Consider the following 16,217-nt stretch of genomic DNA (forward strand, 5'->3'; position numbering starts at 1 on the left):
GGGTCAATTCAAAGGACTCCTTTTATCCTCATACCCAGAATTCAAAAATGCAGAGCTTATTAAATTTGCCATAAAAATTTAATTAAATAATTAAAGTCACATTTTACTAAAAATCCTAAGAAACTAAGAAGATAATCAAATCTCAAAAGTGCTCTCTACTTGGAACTTGGTCTTAAGACATAAGGCCTCAGAATTTTACTCAATTCTTTTCCAAAAGCTTCTGCCAGATAACATGGCAACTTAAAAGCTCTTTGGGAACCAATAAGAAAGACCATTAAGGCAACACTCCGGATCAATTCAAGTTTTATGGAAGACCTACTTTTTATTTTGAAAATGATCAATTAGAAGATACTGGAGACCTTCTGCAGCCTAGGCCTCTGGTAATTAAGCTGTTCAGAGCACCAGAGCATGGACGGTTCTAGGCAGTAGCAGAGAATGCATTCTAACCTCAGCTACTGCTGGTTATCCCTAAGGACAACATATTCAGAGTTCATATCTGTGTAGCCATTTACAGATTACAAAGCACACTGCTAAAACTTGGTGAAGTAACAAGATCCAGCATTTTGATAAAGTATCTCAGTGAAGTAGTCAGGATAAGTACTGTTCCCTCTTCCCAACCCTTTTTTAGACTAATAAAAAAAAAGTTCAGCAAGGAAGAGAGATGCATAAACAGATGCCTCTGAGCAAACCTATAGGCACAGAAACTCTCTCTATTCTCATCCCTCCAAGATGATGTCTACTGGTCTCCCGATCATCCGCATTCAACCTCAATGCACAAGGTCGTGAGATCAGGACGCCTGTGTTCGCTCACACACAACATGCCCCAACCCCAACAGTCTGCTGTCCTGACAGACGGAGGGCTGATCTCAGCTTTGACTCTCCATCCCCAAATCATAGATTAAATTATTAAATCATAGATTCTCTTTAATAAGGATGCACTAGTTGTTTACCTTGCGCTGAGCACAAACGTATCCATCCAACTCCACCCTTCCCACTTTCTCAACCTCTATGTGGTTCTCATCAACTTAAACTGACCACATGCAGTCTTGCTGCCTCCAGCCTTTCCCTCCCTCCAGTTCTCAGCCACTTCAAATCATTAGCACCTCCCTTCTGCCTTCAGCAACTCCCAATCATCTCTTGGATGTCCAAGATACTCAGATACAAATGAAGATTCTTCTCAACTCCATCCTCCACTACTTTACCATAAATAAACAGTAATATTAGATTGATCTTCCCATTGCCCCAAATTCTTGAGGTACTAAACAAACCCATTTCTCTTCATAAAGGATCCCCAAACAGTGAGATTCTGGCTTTCATGATCTTTGCTCACATTTTTCCCCTTCGGCCTTACCAACTCATTGCTTCCACTATCAGACTGTAAAATCTTCCAGGCTGATCATTACCTCTTGTCTATTTCACCACAGTGTCCAAAGCAGAGCCTTTCCCAAACAGGACTCAGACAAGTTGGCTGGGAATGAACGCAAAGGCCCTCAGACCACAGGTCCTTCTGGAAAAGGAAGCAGGTAAGACACTCTGCATACAAAATGAGGACATTATGAAAAGGTGGTCATTCAATATCTATTTATTGAGCATCTTTGACATGCCCCAAAGTATCTTAGTAGCTTACAAATGAGCCTTGAACCGCTGTGGCATCATACAATAAAAATATTCAAAACTGAACTCCTGAATTTTCAAAATTCCTAGTTAAGTGTTCTGTTTGGCATTGATTTTAAAGATTTGAGATAATTCTTGTCTAGTGAGGAGAGGATAGAGGAAGGAGTAGGATTAAAAATTATTTAAAGAAATTAAATCCAGGCACTGAACTGATACATGTTACAGCATTCTCATATTCTCATCCCCCCTCCCCCATACACACCATTTTATGTTAAAAGATTTAATCTTGTTTGTTTTTTGCTTTTTGGTATTGGGGCTTGAACTCAGAGGTACTTAGCCACTGAGCCACATCCCCAGTCCTTTTTTTTTTTTTTTTTTTGAGATAAGGCCTCACTAAGGCTAGCCTCAAACTTGCGATCCTCCTGCCTCAGCCTCCTGAGTTGCTGGGATCACAGGCATATGCCACCATGCCCAGATTTAAAGATTTGAATTTTTAACAGTGGTGCATGGCTGTAATCCCAGTGACTCAGGAGGCTGAGGCAGGAGGATCCCAAATTCGAAACCAACCAAGGCAATTCAAGCAGAACCTGTTTCAAAATAAAAAAGGACTGGGGATGTAGCTCAGTGGTAGAACACTTGAGTAGTGTGCACGAGGCCCTGGGTTCAATGCACAGTACTGAAAAAAAAAATTTTTTTAGTTTTAAAGAATCAACTGGTTTTCTGGGTTGTTCTGCAGAAATCTACACAATGCAAAAAAGGAAGAGTATAACAAAAGGCAGCAGCACAAACACAGTGTTGAGAACAAGCTGGAGCACACAGCGAGAACCAAACAGCCCTCACAGGGCTCCTCCCACTGGGGTCCAGGCCCCACCATCAGGCTGACTGCTCCCTTCTTTCTCAGATCCAACACTTTCAAAAGAGGCATGTACACATACTGGAGGCGATCTTCAAACTCCTTCCTGCTGTGTGGAATGGGCTACCCACCACACGAGACTGCACGACAGTTGTGGACCCAGGGGACATGGGGTTACAGGCATTCTGCATGGAGCTCCACAGTCGAGCCTCAACAAGCAGGAGGCTGTGTGCCTCGACTCTAACATCCTCTTCTACAGGAGGCAAACTCCTAAGGTTCTTTCTTCCTTACAAGCCAACATTTGGAATTTCATTCCAGATGCCTTCTCTTAAGAATTCCAGGTCTTACTTTGCAGGGATATTGTGACACACAGCTGGAGCACGAAACACTCAGTAAATGGTGGTTAGTTTTACTCTCAGATTCCTTCCTTGGTATACAATGAAGTTCCTGAGATAATGTGGTTATGAAGTTATAAACCCAATTCAACTCAGAATCTGACTGTCTAAATTCCCCACTTAATTACTGCAAAAACCCAGCTGCCTGAAATTAGGGTGAAAGGGATGCCCAGGCAACACAGGTCATTTAACACCCTTGTCCCCAGTTTATGAGGGTAATTGTCAATTATGCTGGTTTAATCAGCAAAATAATCTTTGTAGTCACAAAGCAATTCATAAACTTGCAAACTAGTCATCTTTATATAAAGAATTACTTGAAAAATCACAAGAGAAAAGAGCCTCTTCAGAGATTACTGCTCTTACTGTTAAAATCACACACGATTCATCACTTTATAGTTTCAGTGGCTTCTCCATAGATTCTGGGAAACTTGAAAGAACGTAAATAAAAATCTGTGTATACCCATAATACTTCAGTTTCTAATAGTGTTTGATCTGCACCACACTTGTCTCAAAAGGATTCTAAACAAATCCTTTTAGCCAAACAAGGCAGGCAGAGTATCTCAATTTCTGAGAAAGCAGCACTGAATCAGCAGCTCTCTGAGAAGAAGTGTGAGGAGTGACCAGAACCCAGTCGCGGCCTCCGTCCGACTCTCAGCGTTTTCTTTTCTTTTCCTTCATTTCTAGCATCAGGATTGAACCCCGCACCTCTCAACCACTGAGCCACAGCCTGAGGCACCCCACCTTTTTTTTTTTTTCCTTTTTTAAATTTAGAGACAGGGTCTCACTGACCCTGCTTAGGGCCTTGCTAAGTTGCTGAGGCTGGCTTTGAACTCGTGATCCTCCTGCCTCAGCCCCCTGAGCTACTGGGATTACAGGCATGTGCCACCGTGCCCCACCTCTCAGTATTCCTAACATCCCTCCAATCAGAGGAAGGAATAACATCATCCTCAGCAATTCATTTGCCTTAATTTAGGAGGAGGGACAACCAGCAAACTATTACGTTAAACTATAAAACAAAATAACAGAGACCTAATAAATGCACCCTACTGGTAGCAGTATATTTAGAAACAGAAGACAAAGTTAACTGAAGATTTACAGCAGCGGTCTCAAACTGGACTGCAGCCCGAAATCAAAGCCCACAGATTGGTTTTGTTCAGCCCACACACAGGTTTTTAAACTTTTTAATTTTAACTGCTAATGCTTAACTGGAAAATTTCGAGGAAAATTTCTGACTCCTGATATCAAATATCACTCTCTGGTGAGAGTTAAAAAATGAGATCTGACAACACTGGGTACAGACTCCTGGTAAGATGATGACTTAAATCAAAGTGTGCTCCCCAGCTTGCATTAGGGTCCACTTTGCCCTGTTTTCAGATGTGGAATCTAAGCTGAGAAATGCTCAGAGCCACAGAGCTAGTACAAGGTCTGTCTGTGAAGGCAGCCAACTCCAGGATGTTCACTCTAGACAGTGCTGCAACTTGACCTCAAAATAAAAGGTAGTTAATGTTAGGACAGGTATCTAAGAGACCAGTACATGAGTGTTTGCAACAGCTTTATTCTCAATAGCCTGAAATCTGGAAGCAACCCAAATATGCGACTGGTAAAGGACAGGATCATCAAACTGTGGTATATCCAATACATTAATAACAAGAGTGCAACTGAAAAGCAAAACATGAGTATCTCAAAATCATTGTTAAGTCAAGTCAGACTCAAAAGACAACACATTCTATGATTGCATTTATATGAAGTTCCAAAAACACAAAACCACAGTGATACAAAGTGAGTCAGTGATTGGGGCTAGGGGTGGGGGAGGAGAACTAACTGTAAAGGGGTCAGGATGGACCTTTCCGCAGTGAGGGAGATGGTTCAGACACAGCTAGTAGTGGTCAGATGACAGCGGGTACTTGTAGACTCTCAAACATAAATTCTTTGGGAGGAGTGCTGGGAATCAAAAGAAATTTCCATGTAAGTTATACTTTAATAAAGCTGATTTTTAAAAAGAGGTGCTTAGAAAACAGAAAACTGCTGGGTGTGGTGGTGCACACCTGTAATCCCAGCCACTCAGAGGCTGAGGCAGGAGGATGGCAAGTTCAAGGCCAGCCTGGGCAAGTTAGTGAGACCAGGCTAAAAAAAAAAAAAAAAAAAATTATTGGGGATATAGCTCAGTCATAGAGCACGTCTATCATGCACAGGGCTCTGCACTCAACTCACCAGGAGTGAAAAAAAAAAGAAAAGAAAAGAAAAAGAAAACCAGAGAAGAATACTACCAATTCTACAATTCTACCTGGGACCGTGTGGAAAGCTTAACGGGGGAGAAGTAATTTGAATTGAATTCTCATAACAAACAACTTTTTGGGTGCTGGGGACTGAATCCAGGGTACTTTATGAATAAGCTACGCTACACCACAGGGTTTTTTTTGTTTTTGTTTTTGTTTTTGTTTTTTTAAGACAGGGTCTAAATTGCTGAGGCTGGCCTCAAAATTGCGGTTCTCCTGCTTGTCTCCAAGGTCACTAGAATTAAAGGTGGAGTCACTGTACCCAACTACATCTCACTATAAAACAATTTTAAAGTGAATAGGAAGGAGAAAGTAGTCACATTCTGCACTGTAGCCTATGAGAAGTGACATCTTTGAATACACAGAAAAATGTTTTGTAAAAGGAAATTCAGAGATAGATAAGTAGTACTTCAATGGGTATCAAACACAGTTGATATGCTGATGCATACCTGTAATCCCAGCTACTAGGGTAACTGAGGCAGGAAGATCTCAAATTGGAGGCCAGCCTCTGCAACGCAGCCAAACCCTATCTCAAATAAAAAAGGGGGGGAGACTGGGGATATGGATCAGTGGTGCAGCACCTCTGGGTTCAAACCCCAGCACATAAATTTAAAATTTTTTAAAAAGACTAGTTCATTTTATAAGATTTTCCAGGAGGAAATCACAGAAAAAGGACTGTGAAAACATCTGTTTATCTGTTTTGATTTTAAATAAAGCAAAGGGAAGGAAAGGTACATACAGGTCGAAATGAAAATCTAAGGAAACAAAGGATGAGAACGAGGCCAGAGTCAAAGACAAGAGACACACAGGATCAAAGCGAATGGTACTTAGTACCTGCAGATTAGAAGAGAGAAAGGAGGTGGGTTAGACCCTGACTAGAGATGAAAAGGAAAATCTAAAAACTAGGAGAAACCAACCAACGTCAGGGCTACAGAAAAGAGAAAAAATAAATAAATAAAAGACCCAGCAACCTGACAGTGTCGAGCAGGCCCAAGAGAATGAGAGGGCAAAGTAAAAGTTTTCCTCCTACATCCCAGCATCAGTTTCCTCCTCCATCCTTCCCCGCCTCTGCCTGAGCTCAAGCCTCCCTATAACCAGCCCCACCCTATACGTGTTGTAGCCTTACTCCTCAACTGTTCCAGAAGGCGTCCTTCACTATTCTTCAAAACTCAGTTTGAATGCCACTTTTCAGTGTGGCTTCTCCAACTTTTCAAGGCAAAGGCAGAAGTCCCCATTTTACATGCTCAGAACATTTTTTTCCCAAAATACTATCATAACAATGGACCGCAAAGGCAGGCTTCCCTCCTGGTCTTTGGGCAACTCTAGTAGAGGATTCAACAGCAAAGATGAAAATGTTCCCCAAAAGCAGTTGGAAAAAAACCTGTACAACTCCCTTACTTTATTCTTTATTTGTGGCACTGGGAATTGAACCCAGGGGTGCCCTACCACTGAGCTATATAACCCCAGGCTTTATCCTTTTTTATTTAAGACTGGATCTTCCTAAATTGCACAGACTGGCTTTGAACTTGCAATCCTCCTGCCTCAGTCTATCCAGTCACTGGAATTCCAAGTGTCCATTTCACTGTACATGACACAAGTAGGATGCTAAGAGCCTTGCTATTTTAAAGAATTTTAAAATGGACCTTTTGAACAGAAGAATATCTATTCTACCTGAACTCCTCCCCACAATCAAGGACCTTTTTAAGTTCTATTTTTGTTAATGTCTTAAATTTCTTGGTGAATGGCAATCCTTTAATAGAAAAGGTGGCAATTCTATCAGGTGTGTAGCAGCTAAAGAAGGAACTTTAAACCTCGAAGACAAAGCATTATACTGAAGAAAGCGTACAAGAAGAACGTGAAGAAAAAGAAATGAACAAGCTCATGAGGCTTTCATTTTCACAGGAGATAGAAACACCCACTGATACACAAGTGAAAAGTGGTTCTGGTGTTGAGATGGAATGATGGGAAGACCAGAACTGCTGGGAATTAGCAGGGAGATCAGCAGCAGTTTAGAAAGTTGCTTAACCAGAATGGTTTTACGGAGCTGGGGATGTGGCTCAGTGGTAGAGTGCTATGACCAGCATGACTGAGGCCCTGGGTTCCATCCCCAGCGCCATACACACACAAGAGTGATTAAACCGTGTTCCCTCTCCCAAAAGAGACTCTACTATATAGGTGAATAATTATCCCAGACCTATAAGAAGAGGTTCCATCATACTTCTCAAACACTCAGAACCAAGGAAGCTAATGACAAATCCAAAGAACAAAGCACAACTTTACACACGCGCGTGCGCGCGCACACACACGCGCGCACACACACACACACACACACACACACATACCTGGGAGGTAAGTTTAACTAATGGAGTTTATCTGAAAACAAATTTCAACAAAAGAATTAAATGGACTTTTAGTATCATCAAAATAGCTTTCTTAATTTCTTTTAGGGTTCAATTTTAGAATAAAGGCTTCTGTTTGAACCAATAGTGGTTAATTCTTCCCTTCCAACTAAGAAAAGCCCAACATCTCTAATAGATTTTATTATCTTCCAGGCAAGCAATTCTTAGCAATGCATGCATTTATTTAAACAGTTCAAGAGCACTAAAAGGTGTTAGGTACAATGTGAAGCAGTGAGTATACAGAAATAAAAGGCAGTCTCTGACCTGAAGGAGCTCACAGTTTAATCAGAAGATAAATACTGTACTAATAAGTGCTAATAAAGATAAGTGAAAGGTCAATTAAACTCAAGCCCAGATTTGAGAGGTGGTTCTAAGCAGCCTCTAGCATGTTTAAAGCACAAGAGGTTGAGAACACAATAACTAAAAATTACCCAAAATCCCTCCCTGAGATGGAAACATCATTAATTCCCACCATTTCCAATTAGCTGAAGTTTCCCATAGCATCAAGACAAATATATTCTCCTTTCAAAACTTTTACGCTTTCATCTAAAATCCAATTTAAGTCAACAAAAATGAAGAATTACATTAAAACAAAGCAAAAACTGCAGATGAAAAAATTAGGTATTTGCCTGCATAATACTTTTAGATTATGATGTCTCTGCTTCGCTGGACACTTAGCACCACTTGACATTTTTTGAAGGAGGAGAGAAGGCAACCTGCATCTTTTGATGTTTTAAAAATAATAATTCTACAAATAGTCAATGGCACAATAAATGTGGCTTCTAAATTAATGTATATCTGAATATAAGAACTATGGGTGTTACCTAGTCACGTGATTAACATTTCTTGAAATAGCTGCACACAGTTTTGTTAGGAATAATATACCAATTTCTTAAAAAAAAAAATTGCGGATTAACACAGGGGTGCCTTACCACCGATCTGCATCCCAGCCCTTTTTATTTTTTTATTTTGAGACAGGTTCTCACTAAGTTACTGAGGCTAACCCTGAATTTGTGCTCCTCCTGAGCTGCTGGTATTACAGGCATGCACCACCACATGTAGCATTAATTGCACTTTTCAACTTTATAAGGACCATATCCAGAACATATGATTCTTAGATACCCTATCTTGAGAGTCAAAATTTTCCCAATTAGAATGCATCTCTAAAATAAACAGGACTTATACCAATATTTAAACAACTTCTCAGGAAAACATCTGTATCGAAATGAAATAAAAATATAGAATATAATGTTGCCATAACGTTCTTGGACTAAATATTTTTCAAGGCAGGAGGTATATACAGTCAGCTAATAATCAAATATTACCTGAAGTGTATATTTACACACTTTGCAACACCTCAACTTCTGAGTACTTAAAAATCGGTAAATAGTGTCTTCCAACAGGAGTTGACAAAAGGGGTTGACAAACAATGGCTGTGAGTCAAATCACAGCCTGTTCTTAGAAATGAAGTTTTATTGCAATACAGGCCCAACATATTTTCTATGGCTCTTTTTAACCAGTTATCATGCTGAAAATTACAGAGTTGAGTAGTTGTGAACAGAGATTATATGACCCACAAAGCCGACATGCTTACTATTTGGTTCTGTACAGAAAAACATCTTGTCAATCCCCATCTTAAAACAATCACAACAATCTGACAAATGTATCTAGCCTGGAATGAGATGCTGAATATAGTGCAAAAGTCAATGAATTCTTTCCCCAAATATCCAAGTACAAGACCAAACAGAAGTAAGCCTCTGCTAATTCATTTCAAAATCACATTACTGCCAATCTTGAATAAAAATTAAACTTTAAAAGCAAATAGTGAACTTAGTTCTCTTAATCTCTCAAAAACTGTTAGTACACTGACAGTCAACGTGCAAATTCCCTGTGCTTCCACTGTCGCCAATTTAATTTAGTTAACCATCACCGTGAACCATGCTAGTTACTCCTTTACTCCTCACACTGCCACCCTAGAAGCACACACACCCAGCCAGCATCTTCATAAAAATTTACATGCACCTGCCATGACTGAATGGTAGTAAGTGGAGTATTCAAACTCTCTTCTTGATGTATGTATTTAGCCTTTTCTGAGATTACTAGAAGAGCACAGAAAAATTCCAGAGCTCAGATGGGTGGAGTACACCTATAGTCCCAGAGACTGCCTGAGTCCAAATGTTGGCAATGTAGCTTGGACAACACAGAGAAATCCTCTCTAAATGAATAAATACATTAAAATAAAAAATAAAAATTCCAAAGCTGCTTTTATATGAATCATATAAAAGAATTCTACCCAAGTAAGTTATTGGATGTATTTGCCATTCTTAGAATGAGAATATTAAATAAGCAACACGACTTTATCAACCAATGCAACGATGGAAACTGCCTTGAGCAAGTCTCCTAGGCATCTGTTTGGTTTTAATTTTAGCTATACTCTTGTAATTGATGGTGACACTGTAACGGACTAGGGTTTAGAAAGCAAAACATTACTGATAAGAACTAATATGCATTAATTTTTTTGGTAGTGGTATGGGCTGGGCTCTTGGGCATGCTAGGCAAGAACTCTATCACTGAGCTACATTCCCAGTCCCTTTTATTTTGAGACAACTAGTCAATTTGCCCAAGCTGGCCTAGAACTGGGAATTCTCCTGCCTCAGCCTCCAAATAGGTGGGATTACAAGTACGTGCCACCATGCCCATATTTAACATACCCTAATATTTTTATTAACTGTAAGTTACACTTAAGTAAAAAGTATACCAAATTATCCGGGATTATATTTTTATTTTTATTAATTTTTCGTGTGTGTGTGTGGTGCGGAGGATGAAACCCAGGGCCTCGTGCATGCTAGGCAAGCACTCTACCAGAGCTATATCCCTAGTCCTTCCCGTATCATTTTTAACCGAGCTGTGAGTTAATCATACAAAACTAATACAAAAAAAGCCTTTAAATCATTTATTTACCAATTACTTTTCTTCAGTCGATAAAGGAGATAATGCAAATTCCTAAATAAATACAATCGGAAAGTCCCAGCATGATATATCTAAAGCATGCTCCCACCCCTAAGTGCTTAACCAAAGATGTAGCAACAGCCTGGTACCCTTGACAATACCGATGTAGTTACAGGTTGTAAACTACCATGTTAAATTTAAATTAAGCATTTAGCAAGGCCAACAGGATGCTGAAATAATCACGGTGCAATTAAATAAGTGATTTTCTAACTGCGTACTCAAACCATTTCCCCCTTGTGATCTCTTAGCTATTCTGAATTAAAAGAAAACGGGAAAAATATTTTAGAGTACGATAAAGTGACATCCAGTTTACCACAGATCACCAGATTTACATAAAAGTTGTCTTCTGCTTTTAAAAAAAAAACTGTCAGACTTTGATCCTCTTCCTCAACTGCAGAATATTAGCAAAAGAAAGTCCTAAAGAACTACTGAACCTAAATCATATTCTCAAGGCTCAGTTTTCTCATGAAGTTCATTTACGTGAACTACCAATTCACGTGAGCAAGAGGGGCAAAACAGTACCAGGACCAGGACAGCACTGGGCCTGATCTTCAGAAGGCATCCCGAAGAAAACAAAAACCCCGCCCAGTCCTCAACTTTCTCGGCTCTTCCAGTCCCGGTTTTCTCTCGGTAAAACCCGAGCAGCAGGACTTCCCCCTCGCTGCCTGCCTCCATCCGAGGCCTGTGCAGAAATTCAGACCGCTAGCTATCCGAGTACCTCCTTAAGGTAGTCTTAAGGCTCACGCCCGCTCACACAGCAGGACGGTTTGCTTTCCTGGGTTAAAGGCGGGCGACTACAGGGTTTGGCGGCCGGGTTTGTCAGGAAGCGCAGGGCCGAGCGAGAGTGAGCACCCAGAGGCTGAGCTCCATCGAGTCCCAGGATCCACCCCCAGGGGAGGCTTGACTGCCCTCGGTACTTCCCTGCCTCCTCCGCTCGCGGGAGGAGAGCGGTAGGTCGGGGTCAGGCTCCCCTGAGCTACTTCCTGGACCGAGCGGACTCGCCTCGGGACACCCGAGACGCCCCCGGCCCGGCTCGCTCGCCCTTTGCCCTGTCTCCTCCCCTCCCAGTGACCCACCACCACGGGTCCCCTCCCATCTAACATGGCCGCCACACCCGGCCCACCCCCAGCACAGCCTAACCAATTGGGAAGTCCGTGGCACCGCCTCCCCTGTTCTCATTGGTACAGCCGCCTCCTCCCGCCTTCCCCATTGGGCGACATCGTTTGCCATTCAGCTCTGCGGGCTCCGCCTCCGAGCCGCTTCAAGCTGCTTTGAGAGGACATATAAACAAATCCCGAGAGGGAGGCCCTGCTCGCCCATCGCCTCTGGGGCGGGGACGGAAGGGGGAGCGGCCACCCCCGAGACACCCCTGCCAGGACCCCCCACCCCAGCCCGCGCCTCTCCGTCTCCTGGCAGCCGGGGTCCAACCTCCGCGGCTCGGCCCTTCCCCACACGCCCCTCTCCTCCTCCCCCGCCAGCGTCGCCTCCCTCCCCTGCCGGCCCCTCCCACCCGCTCGTTGCTCTGACAGGCCGGTTGCCGGCAGCCGCGGCCCGGGGCTCCGAAACAGCGGAGAAGGGCCCGGCGAAACCCCCGGCGTTGCCCACCCCCGGCCTAGCCTGGCGCCCGCCCGCGGGTCCTATCTACCGCCGCCCCGCGCTTTTATGTAACCGTCCCGGGCCGGAGTGGGGGAGGGGAGGGAGCCCCCGTGACCAGCAGGCGGCCGCCCGCGCTCCGCGCGCCCTCGGCCCCGGCCCCGGCCCCGGCCAGGGTCCCCGCCCCGCGCCGGCCCGGCCCAGAGCCCCGGCGCTACTGCCTCTTAGGCCAGCAGCCTTCCTCCGCCCCCCGGTCGGTCCCCCAGCCCAGACCCCTGCGAGCCCCGGGCGGCGGGCAGCGGCGCTTACCTGTGGGTGAGGGGGCGGCTCAGGGGCTGGGTCCGGTTCCGCTGCAGGGGCCGCGGCCCCTCTCCATGCTGCCCCGGGTTTGTTTTGTTTATGTCCTTCCTGACGGGTTCCCGGAAATCGCGTGACTCGCCCCCCTCACGTGGGCCGCGGCGAGGAGGAGGAGGGAGGCGGGGGCCCGCCGGCCTCGGGCCAATCGCGAGGCGCTCTGAAGCTCGGCCAATCAGGGGCGCAGCCCGGCCAAGCACCCCTGTCACGTGACGCCGGAGGGGCGGGTTGCTGGGGAAAACCAGGAAGAGCGGGCGTAGCGGGGGCTGATGCTGTAGCTGCAGCGTGGGCGTGGGTCGTAGCCGGTGTGAGTCACGTTCTCTCTTTCGTAGAGGATGTGCCTTTTTCAGAAGCTTTCGTATCCAGCGTTTTATCTAATTGCAGAACTACGCAGCGGGGCCTGAAGTGTCCGTCAGCCCATTTTACGGTTTAAGTTGCCGGAAACTTGAAGGGGTTAAGGGAACATCGATGTTGTTTTATGAGTGGTCTCTGCATTCACCCAAATACTGAGCTGGCCTTCGTTCGTTCATTGATTCAATGATTGGCCTCAGTTATTGAGCACGAATCCCAGACACAGGGATCAGTCGTGCTGAGTGCACTTTAATGAGAGAACCATACACACCTGTACAAACAATGCTAGCTAAATGGGCCTGCATAACATGTGTTCCTGGGGGCTTTTTTGGTTTTTTAATTTTTGGTGCTTTTAATCAGACTCATCTCAATGAGCACATGCAATAGTAGTAACCCGTTTCTCAGACAGGAAAGTAGGACTCAGAGGGATTATTTACCCAAGGTCAGATAGCTGGTCAGTGACCTAGCTAGGACCAGAACCCAGGTCTGTTAGGACGGCTTACGCTTCCAGAGTGCACTTTATAACCGCCCTCGCCACCCCTGTACTGGGGATTGAACCAGGGCCTCAACCATGCTAGAAACACAACGACCGAGTTGGCAGAATTATAATTAGTTTAATTGTTAAGTCTAACACATACCACATTCTAATTTTCAACAGCAACTGGAATTTAAAATCAAAACCCGAATTGAAGAACTAGCTTGGGAAGGTTGAGCTAGGTTCTCTGACTTGTTCACATAATTCTTGCATTAAACTTCCATGGAGGGCTGGAGATTCATCTCATCTAAAAGCACTTTCTTATTAAGTGTGAAGCCCTAGGTTAAATACTCAATTCTGAAAAAAAAAAAAAAATCTTTCTCTCTATGGACCACATCACTGACTGTCTTCTCTCTTACTATAGCTGGAAAGGCTTCAGCAGATGGCTCACTCTTCTGCTACACTGCCCTCTAGACACCGGTATTTTCATCTTCTCATCTGCCAACTGTTCCTTGGGTCAGGGAGCAATGAGGCAGGTTCACCTCCCAGCACAAGGCTATGACGCTGGATTCCCGCCTTTGTGTTGCCTTGGGAAGGACAGCTCTGGCTAGTGGGGACCTTTCCATCAAGGTTTGCTAACGACCATCACCGCGTGTTATCCAGCCAGATTCTGTCACAGTTGAAGTTGGCAGGACGTTCGGACTGGAATGGTATTGGCTTGAGGCTCGTCTTGTTTTAGCCACAAAGTTGTAACCAACTGGCATGGCCACTTACAGGGTGCTTAACCTTGCTCCTGGGGATTAATCTGCACACTGGAATAACCTAAGTCAGAAAAACATGCTTTAGACCAATATGAGATGATGGGGAAAACAAAGCAATAGAGACTTAGGATTCCACTGAATTCTTTAAAAAATACATTTATTTTTGATCAGGTAACACATTTATGGTCCAAAATGTATTAAGTGACTCTTAAGTCTCCCTCCTACCCATGCTTCCTTGCCACTCACTTTCCCTTCTCAGAGGCCAGTTACTCACCCCCTGGGAATCTTTCCAGGTATTCTCTGAATGTGGAAAATTCCATCCACTTTAAACTTTGATGTGCCAGAGATGGAGGTGTGAGGATCACTTGTGCCCTGGGGTTCAAGGCCAGCCTGGGCAACATAGCAAGACCTCCTCTCAAAGACAAAATGAAATAAAGTAAACCGTGATGAGTTTTAAGGCTAATCTTGGAGCCACGACCTGGTTTGAGCTCTGCCACTGTAAGATGCCCTCCTCCCCAGGAGCAATCTGGACTAGAACTCGATGTTCTTGAGGATCCTTCTAGCTTTATCAGTGAGCCCACATCTTCACAGAACTGAAACAGTTGCTAGGCGTGCAGTCAAGATGAGTCCAGAACTCGGGCATTGCAAAAAATTAAATCTTAAAAAAAAAAAAAAGCTGCAGGTGCTCAGCCCGTGACTTAAGTCCCACGTGTGCAAGCCCAGCTCCCACCCTGGAGCCTGCCTCCTGAGTGAGCGGCGACCCTCTGAGGCTGTTTTCTTTCAGACCCTCTGGACCTGTGTGATATGTTGAGAGTTCACAGCTTCAGAAGTGAGATCGATGAACTGGAAGCTGGAAGCTCTCCAGGAAGAGCCGTGTCCCTCTGACACTAAGCGTGCTTCTTCCTGAGAAGGGCCCATTGCCGAGGGTGGATATGAAAGAGGGACTCATTGACCATCGCCCACTGGCACCCAGCCCTCATTCATCTTGCCTAAAAAGCGTTCTCTGGGGGAAGAAGAAGAAGTTCTTCTCACTGCCTGATCACTGCTCGGTAGAACAGGCTTCTCTGTGTGACAGCTCTGAGCCTCAGATTCTGGGGTTTTTATTTTTTGTACCGGGGATTGAGTACTGGGGCACTTTTATCACTGAGCTACATCCCAGCCCTTTTTATTTTTTGAGCTAGGGTCTTACTACATTGTGACCCTCCTGCCTCAGGCTTCCAAGTTGCCGGGATAACAGGCATGTGCCACCATGCCTGGCAAGCTTCAGTTTCTTTCTTCTTCCAGAAAGCACCAGGTTCAGGCCCAAGGACCCTTCCATAGTGTATCACTTATTAAAAATCTGTCAACACTCCACCCCAACCCCCAGCATCAAGCCTGCCAAGGGATAGGAGCAGGCTGGTGGTGCAGCGGTAAGGAGATCCCTCTGTTTCCTAGAATCTATTTCCACCGCGTCTGTTGCTTGCTTCTTTGGTGGGGTGCTGGGTGGGGGTACTGGGGAGTGGACCCGGTGGTACTCTATAGCCACATCTCCAGCCCTTTTTTATTTTTTTTTTTTCCAGATGGGGTCTCACTGAATTGCCAGGCTAGCCTCAAACTTGCAGTCCTCCTGCCTCAGCCTCCAGTGTTGCTGGGGTCAGTGGGGTGCAGTTCCTAAAGTGTACAGTTAGGACTGTCCTCATCCTGGAGGAGCCAAGAAGCCAGCCACACTCGGAGTTAGTGGGAAGGGCCCCTGGTGCCAGCGCCACTTCCACGCTAGCCTGAGCACATGGAGTCTGCCATAGCCTTAACTTCGGATCTAGCGTGCCTCGCAGGTTGCTTTTCAAGATTAATGCAAGGCGCAGGTGCCCCCAGCTCTGCCTTCCAGGGAGGAATGTGACTGGAAGCTTCTTAAAAGAGACACAGCAGAGAAGGGACTGAGCATGCCAGGCATCAGAAGGCCGCTGGCGATTCCCTCCAAGTCGCTTGTTCTCTGCAGGGTGACCAGTGGTCTGTTTCTGCCAGCCTGGCTGAACCTAGGCTGTGTGTGTCTGTGGCTAGAACTGCTCCGACCAGGAAGCTGGCACAGTCCAGCTTTGTTGTAGGGAAGGGTCCTGGAGGGCAGGTAGTCAGACGCATGGTGGGGCCAGAGGTAGGGGAT

The 16,217-nt window shown here is 44.9% G+C and overlaps 1 protein-coding gene across 4 annotated transcripts in view; it reads right to left on the reverse strand.

Annotated features, from left to right (window-relative positions):
- Nucleotides 1-12,600, reverse strand: part of CREBRF (CREB3 regulatory factor) — a 50,647-nt gene extending 38,047 nt beyond the window's left edge. The window contains exons 1-2 of one of the 4 annotated variants that reach the window (XM_079145602.1): nucleotides 12,449-12,568; nucleotides 1,404-1,507 (exon numbers count right to left, since the gene is read on the reverse strand). The gene's annotated coding sequence lies outside the window, so the exon portion shown is untranslated. Of the gene's footprint in view, nucleotides 1-1,403; nucleotides 1,508-11,264; nucleotides 11,600-12,448 lie in introns of those variants that run through there. The other 3 variants (XM_079145601.1, XM_079145600.1, XM_079145603.1) reach the window with 3 other exon arrangements.
- Nucleotides 12,601-16,217: the final 3,617 nt, after the last annotated feature.

This window comes from Sciurus vulgaris, assembly GCF_902686455.1.
Source record: "Sciurus vulgaris genome assembly, chromosome: 6".
Lineage (NCBI taxonomy): Eukaryota > Metazoa > Chordata > Mammalia > Rodentia > Sciuridae > Sciurus > Sciurus vulgaris.